Consider the following 7,801-nt stretch of genomic DNA (forward strand, 5'->3'; position numbering starts at 1 on the left):
AATGAGTCTGTTTATGCATGATATAGATTCTTATTTATTTAGCATGTCTGGCTAATTTGCCTAGGTATCGGTATGTAAAGTAAGCAGAAAGAGGGATCAAAACTAAGTCGGTCTATTCAAACTTAAAATTAGAATCAATCTTTTTATGGTCTTAACTTACAGGTTTAATAACAAGATTTTTTACAAAAGTAAAAGACATAAAGAAGTTGAAACCAACAGAGCGAGAGTTTGAGGTTTTAACTGGACAGTGTAAGTTAGTCATTAAATCTATCTCAGGGCGAGAGCAAGTTTTAGAATTAATTAAATTCTGACCTTTTTCCAAAAAGTATTTTTAAAGATTGAATGTGAGGACGAGAGTTAAGCATTTAGATTTAATTGTATAACCTAAGTCAACAGAGCGAAAGTTTGAGATAAGGGTGTTTAAAACGGTCAGTATTTTCTTAAAAAGAGTTTCTGCAACTTTATTGTTTTCAAAATATGATTTTTGACTTAATTATAAGTGACAGCAACATTAACATAAGATCATGGTTTCTTCAACAGAGCGAGAGTTTGAGATAAAACCTTTAACCAATAAAGTTAGTCGAAACGATTTATTTTAAAACCGAGAGACCGACAAGGAATTGATTCTCTAGTTTTGACGAACTACATACCGATATCCGTTTTATTGATATTTAATCTAGATATTAGTTTAGCTCTTAGCTCCCTTCCCCAAACAATCAAACATTTTCACCTTAGATTTACGTAGTAACCTTAGATAACGGTACATCGATTCATAAGTCCCTGTGGGATCGATATCTTTTAAAACTACGCGATAGAACTGTGCACTTGCAGTTTGTATCCCATTCTCGACTCACACAGTCGAGCGATCAATGGGATTTCAATTTGGTTTGGACATGAACCATCTTAAGAATGAACTCCCTGACACCCCATTGTTACCATATTTCATGTGTGTGAGTTGTTTCATTAAACATCCAGATTCAATATTATCAGATTTAGCATTCTCTTTCTCGGGCAATCCATTTATCATATTTTCATAAATGATCCTTTTCATAGCACACAAGCTAAGCCGGTTAAACCTCTCCCACTTAGTTAATTTTTCTTTCTCTTCAGGTGTACTCTAATAATTGATCACATGTTTGGTTTCACGTAATGCCATGTCAAGATCAACAATCCCTAGTGGAAACTGTCGCAACCTGAAAAATACAGTGCGCGAAAAAACAACCGGCGAAAGAAAATGACAGAAGAGTCGCCACTGTGCGTTATTCATCCCAAAGGAGGGAAAGGAAATGCTCGAAGTAAACCTGAAAAAGGAAAGGACAAGACGGGGTCTCGCAACCAAATCTTGGGTTCGGGAGTCGGTTATGCGAAAGGAAGGTATTAGCACCCCTACGCATCCGTAGTACTCTACGGGATCCACTTTTGTAGTTTTCGTCTAAAGGGTGTGGGTTTATCTTGTGCTGTTTGCCAAAAAAAAGGGTTAAATGAAAATGACTCGCGCGGATGTCGCATCCACTGCATACGTATCTCATCTGAATATGAGAATCAGAGTCTTCGTAGCTCGGCTACCTATGGGTTGGGGGGATGTGTGCTCGCTAAGACATCGCGTCTTATGCCTACGTATCTCATCTGGCCTGAGAATCAGAGCAAAACGTAGTTCGGCTAACTATGGGGTTATGGATTGGGTTTTGGACAAACGACGTCACTACGCAATCTACCGGATGCTCGACCTTTGGAGACTTACTCGCCTGTAGTAGAAGGAGTTAACGTGTTGCTTTGGGTTTTAGGGTTTGGGATGCTTAAGGGCAAAAAGGCAGTCCTTGATGAAGGAACCGCGCTACCTGCAGGGATACGAACACATACAAAACAAACATGTATAAAGTAAATGTGCCAACAAGGGGCTCAGAAGTAAATAAACAAAAGAAAACAAATGCCTCCTATCGAGGTCTTCCAGCTAAGAAAGTGATAAAATGCGGAAAAGAGGTAAAAGTACCACACGGATGAAGATCCGAAGTAACAGCAATTAAAGGAGTAAGAAACCCAGGGACCTCCCAAGCTAATGCCATCAAAGAAAAGTGAGTCAGTACAGGTAATCGGAATGAACCTCCAGGGGGTATCCCACAAATAAAGTGGGAAAACCACGCAAACCATCTTTGCAAGAGTCTGTGAGCCCTCACAAAAACTCAACAAAAGGATTAGTGAAACACGATAAGCATTTTTTTCATGAATAACAGTATGGTTTCAGAAACCTCAAACCCTGTGGCATACATTTTAGAAATCATGTGATTAAACATTCAAGGCATAGGTTTCACCCATTCATGCATAATTAAACCCGTGGGCAAAAACATAATGAAATTCATCCATCATACCTCATACATTCAGATGATCCAAATTAAGAGCATAAAATCATGGGAATGAGGCAAACCTGATGGGAGAGACCGGTTGAAATCAAATGGCACGGCTGGGTTTGCAAGGCAATGAAAGTGTGTGAGTCAGATTGAATTTTTCAGAGCTGCCTAGGGGTTACTCTGAGTTCTCTGTCAGGTTTCTCTCCAGGTTTTGTCAAGGGTTTTGTTTCAAGGAAACCTCAGAGTATTTTGCTTCTCTTTCTTTTTCTCAAGTGAAGCCTTGGTATTTATAGACTGAATTTCATGGTTTTGTGGGCTCAAATGAGAGAGACCCAAGTCCAAAATTTTTTATTATATTTTATTTATTTTTTTATTATTATTTTTATTTTATTTTATTTTTTGTAAAAAATTATTATTATTTTTTTTTTCATATTTTTTTTCATTTTTTTTTTCGTTTTTTTTTTCGGATCTAATTCTGATTGACATGATGAAATGCAATATGAAATGAATGCATGAATGAGGAGGGAAAATTTTGGGGTGTTACAGCTGCCTCTATTCAATCATCAGCTAAACCGAGTAGGATGAAAGCGAACAACTTATCAGACAAACGGGGTGAGCTGTGATTGAATACCAAAGATAGACCGAAAATTTGCGCTCCGAGAACACCACAAAAACGCGGAAATACACCGTGCTGTTTATTTTTCTTCCGATCCTCTGGCTTAATCTGGAGTTTCGATCCTCTGGCTGGATATTAATTTTGATCCTCGGGCTGGATACGATTTTGATCTTCTGGCTAGATCTTCTTCGATCTTCTGGCTAGATCTCCTTCGTTTCGATTCTATGGCTGAATCTATTTCCTTTGATTCTCTGGCTGAATCTACTTCGATCTTCTGGCTAGATCTGAATTGTTTCGATTCTCTGGCTGAATCTATTTCCGGTCTTCGGGCTAGACCTGACTTCGATCTTCTAGCTAGATCTTCTTCGATCTTCTGGCTAGATCTCATTTGTTTCGATTCTCTGGCTGAATCTATTTCCTTTGATTCTCTGGCTGAATCTACTTCGATCTTCTGGCTAGATCTGAATTGTTTCGATTCTCTGGCTGAATCTATTTCGATCTTCTAGCTAGATCTGGATTATTTTGATGATAAATTCCCATCATTAGGATCCCGCATCTGAGGCATGCGCTGGTTGACCCTCTTTTGAAATCTACACCCAACCTTCATATTAGATATGCAGCTTCGAGCATATTCCACTTTTGGGCTTCGTACATATTCTTCGGGCTAGAACATGTTGTAACGACTCCTCAATTAGACTTGCTGGGGAAATAAAGCTTGTAGGCGACTTCACTGGGGAATCTTCGAAATGACCCTCAGGCTGGATCACTGGAACACGATTCTCAGGCTGAATCTTCGAAATGACCCTCAGGCTGGATCACTCACGCTTGATCCTCTGGCTGGATCTCATGACCTTGGTTGTAAAGTAATTCTTCAGTCTGCTTGGAAGAACCTGTTTATCAGCTTATGTGTATGCTTGATATGATATGCATGCAAATGCAAATGTTATGCATGGTGTAAAAAGAAATCTGCTTGGGGAAGCAAACTCCGGTAGGGAACAGATCGATGTATCAATCCTTGAATGCTTTGTGGGGAATGATCCGTCTGCCGGGACCAATGAGCCACCAAAAATAAATTGGCTGCTTGAAAAGTTGACCTTGCGGGGGGAGTATCAACTATGGAAACTTTTCTCGGCGAGGCTCTGTGAGGAGAGTCTGTGGGGAAAACACTTCCTGGGGAAATGTCGTAGGAAACGACCTTTGATGGGGATATGAACTTGCTAATCGTCCTCAAGCTGGGGATTAGAACAAATCTGTTAGAAATAATCTACTGGGGATGAGATGAACACTGGGAACACCACCCTCTTGTCCGTTGGGTATGCAACCACTCCGCTGTTGCTAGGAAGATACAGTCTGACACTGTCAACTCCGCTGGGGATAGACAGTCCGGATACTGTCAACTCTGTTGGGGAACATGCTTTGCTAAGGAGAGACTTTGTCAACCGCTTGGGGATGAGGATTCATGACTTGGCATCCGGTTCCTGTGACCTGCAACCAAAAATACATGTATGCCTCGGGGGAATTACTCGGTTTGAATTCACCGTTCGGGATTAAGCACATTCAAAGCAATTTTAAATGTTTTCCTGTGCAAATCATCTGCAAAAGCCACCATTATGTTCATATGCAATATGTTTTATCAAAAATTCGGACATTTTTGCAAACAAACTGATAAATGAAAAATAAAGAGGCTCTTTAACTGAGTTATTCGACTCTTAATGGGGAGAAAATTTGTGCCAGGAATAGGCGAGGGTATCAGGAAGCTGATCCCTGAAAAGAGGTGATCGCTATAAAAAGAGAACTATCCTAATGGCAATGGGGATACGGGGTCCCACCGAGTTTCGACTCTGCTATGGCTCGTATGTCCTCAAGACCCTCTGCTCATCTTGCTTTCTGAAGTGGATGATTAGTCGATCTTTAACCTTCGAAGATTGCCGGATTGAATGAAACGGTGATATAACACTGATGAACTCAAATCACAGTCATTCGCTTATTCCCTAACTTTTGCCTGGATCGCCCCCTTTTCGGGTTTTCAATCCACCGGGATACCCATTTTTGCCTGAGCCGCCCTTTTGGGTTTTCGACTCACCGGGTGTACTCTTTTTTTATATCCCTAATTTTTGCCCGAACCTCTTTATTCTTTTTTTTGGTTCGTCGGGATGCCCTTTTTTTGCCTGGACTATTCTTTTTATCGTCCAGCGGGTCTATTTTATGCGAAGTATTTTTTTTAACTGCGTCTGAGTTAATAGGGGACGGGAATCCTTCGCCATCCATGGTTGTTAGCATCAAAACTCCGCCATAGAAAATCCTTTTAACCACGTACGGACCCTCATAGTTCGGTGTCCATTTGCCCCTGTGATCTGTGTTGGGAGGAAGAAATATTTTGAGTACCAATTCACCGACTTGATACCCCCGAGGGCGCACTTTCTGACCAAATGCTTTCTTCATTCGTCTCTGACCGAGATACGTCAATTCTGGGTACGTAGTTCCAGCATAGCACCTTAATCATCGAAGACAAGGTAAACAAAGCATCAGCAAATTGGTTTTCTTCAAAAGAAAGTTAACAATCTTCTCGTGCAGTCTCTGTAAGGAACCAGATGAGGCTGAGGTGTATACCATTTCCCGTTGGTTTGATTGATGACCAAAGCTGAATCCCCGTATACATCCAGGGTTTTAATCTGTATATTGACGGCTTCCTCAAGTCTTAGGATACAAGCTTCGTATTCGGCTTCATTGTTGGTGCAGGGAAAAGTTATTCTGGCACCAAATGGCATATGAACCCCCTTCCGGTGTGATCAACACTATACCAACTCCGCGACCATTGACGTGGACCGCCCCATCAAACATCATAACCCATTTGGATTCAGGGTCAGGCCCCTCCTCCAGGAGTGGTTCCTCTCAATCTTTCGATTTGAGAAACATGATGTCCTCATCAGGAAAGTCAAACCTCATAGGTTGGTAATCATCAATCGGTTGCTCTGCAAGATAGTCTGACAAGACACTTCCCTTGATGGCTTTTTGTGAAGTGTATTGGATGTCATACTCTGTCAGTATCATTTGTCACCTAGTAACCTTTTCGGTAAGTGATGGCTTTTCAAAAATATACTTGACTGGATCCATTTTTGATATCAATAGAGTCGTGTGAGTCAACATATACTGTCTTAGTCGGCGAGCAGCCCATGCCAAAGCGCGGCAAGTTTTCTCGAGCAATGAGTATCTTTGTTCACAGTCGGTAAACTTTTGCTAAGGTAGTATATTGCATGCTCTTTTCGACCTGACTCGTCATGCTGACCGAGCACACAACCCATTGACCTTTCTAACACAGTCAAGTACATGATCAACGGTTTTTTTCTCTCGGCCTGTAGACTGGCCTCGATCTTGATTTCTTTCTTGTCGTCTGCGGTACCGATGTTGACGGTCTCAATCACCTCCTGATAAGGTGTAATAGCTCGGTCCTCATGTTTCAACAATCTGGCTAACCCTTCAGGCAATTCACAATCTTCCTCAGCCCCTTCTTCGGCTTGATAGATAGGATTGTCGAAGTCATACTTGGCCATAGCAGTGTCGTTAGCAGTGAGATCCGAGTGGTCGGCTCTGCATGATGGAGGATCATGCTTTACCTTAGAATGAGAGATTTTTTTTTGAAAGAAAGGAAAAACGAAAAAAGAAACATTGCCATTTTTTTTGTAAAAAGTAAAAAAAACTGAAAGAAAGAGAACACAAAATTGTTTGCAAAAGCCGTCCTTTATTGATGATAAAAATAATTGCAAAACGTAACTAAATGGATGGCCCTACAAATGAGCCGTTACACCTTGGGCAAAGTGTAAGACTTTATTATGCATGTAATAAAGGAAAACAATAAAAATTACTCTTTCAATAGAGTAACCCGGACGGTTTTTTCAGACGACCAATTGTCGAGCTTTTCTCCCGGGACACACGGGCGAATCCAACTATCTAAGTCACAGTCGCTGTCAGCCTTGTCTTCATCTGCAGCATTGACGATGTGGGGGGAAACCAAACCCCCGCTGGAGAGAGTACTGGTTTCATTCTTCTGAGATCCCGGAGCATACCCCAATCCAAACTTGTCTTCTTTGATGACTGGCTCCACAAATTTGCCCCAGCCTTGGGCATTACCAGCTTTAACCACTTCGACAGCTTGCTTGTATGAAGAGATAGAAGTCCCGACCTTCTCAAACTCAGGTGAAAAGACAGCTTCGGGCGCGACCTCATTGATGTTTGTAGTTTCGAAGCCCTGACACAGCATCTCATGCATCTCGCCGTCCATCTCTACATACTTAAATGTAGACAGGTGGCTAACAAAAATATCCTCTTCACCACATACAGTGACGATCTGACCTTCTAGTTCATATTTGAGCTTCTGGTGGAGGGTAGAAGTAACAGCACCGGCAGCATGAATCCAAGGCCGACCTAGCAGACAACTGTAGGCAGGCTGGATATCCATCACATAAAAGGTGCTCTTGAACACCTGCGGTCCAATCTTAACTGGCAACTCAACTTCGCCAAAGACAGCTCTCTTAGAGCCATCAAAAGCCCTCACAACTAAGTTACTTGGCCTCAAGATGATGCCATCGCAATCCAACTTCATTAAGGCTTTCTTTGGAAGAACATTCAGAGAAGAGCCTGTATCAACCAAAACATGGGAAAGCATCACCCCTTTGCACTCCATTGTGATATGCAAGGCTTTGTTATGATTCTTGCCCTCAGACGTCAGGTCATTATCAGTGAAACCTAGCCCCCGGCTAGCGTTTACATTGGAAACTACCGACTCCAGCTGGTTAACAGTTATCTCCGGTGGAACATAGGCCATATTCAGTACTTTCAACAA

This window comes from Lathyrus oleraceus, chromosome 1 (genome assembly GCF_024323335.1).
Source record: "Lathyrus oleraceus cultivar Zhongwan6 chromosome 1, CAAS_Psat_ZW6_1.0, whole genome shotgun sequence".
In the NCBI taxonomy this organism is placed as follows: Eukaryota; Viridiplantae; Streptophyta; class Magnoliopsida; order Fabales; family Fabaceae; genus Lathyrus; species Lathyrus oleraceus.